Source organism: Cibotium barometz, chromosome 34 (assembly GCF_041138505.1).
Source record: "Cibotium barometz isolate CiBa-2024 chromosome 34, ASM4113850v1, whole genome shotgun sequence".
In the NCBI taxonomy this organism is placed as follows: Eukaryota; Viridiplantae; Streptophyta; class Polypodiopsida; order Cyatheales; family Cibotiaceae; genus Cibotium; species Cibotium barometz.
In genome coordinates, this window is record NC_141079.1 from 29,622,793 (window position 1) to 29,623,596 (window position 804).

Sequence of the window (804 nt, forward strand, 5' to 3'; positions counted from 1 at the left end):
ATGCCAATCGTCGCGGTTAATAAACGATCATGTTGCCAAAGTAGTATAAGGTAGGGGTGGCAACAATAGTCCCAATGGTAGAGTGCTAGGGCAGGAACAATAGTCCACTGATAGAGCACCGAACCCTACCCCTACGGACACAAGTTCAAACTCGACTCACCACCCCCCTCCCCTCTCACACCATACAGTATGCGATAAAGGAACAAAGCTCTCACACCATAAGACATGCAATAAAGGAACAAACCTCTCACTTTTTTAAAATGTATGTATAGGATGTACATCTTGAGAGGTGTACATATAATAAGAGAAATTAACTTTTGATATATCTCTTTACTAGGATATACCTACATATGTATTGCATATAGTGATGTAATTCATTAGTGTAGTAAAGCTTAAATAGATGGGTCATTGTGGTGGCAGCTTGAAGCCCAAAGCATGAAGGAAAATTTTTTATTTTTTAAACAAGTAGCCTCACCCATCTTCGATGAGGAGGGGTTGGGCACAATTTCACTCAAATGCTCAAACAGAGCTCCTCCACGAAGTGGAATGTGAATATTTTCCCTTTTCATGTTGGGCTATGCATCTCCCTACCATCTTCATATTTGGGACACGAATGATGGGTATCATAACATCAATGATCGTAACTTGACTTACATCACCAAGTTGCAAAAAAAAAAATATGTGGCGCCTTCACTCTAATGTAGCAAAACTACTAACTTGTTGGGTTCATCCCAAGACAATGGGTTGGACATAGGCACAAATCCACTTCAATTCAACAGGTGATCCAATCTCTCTCATAGATTT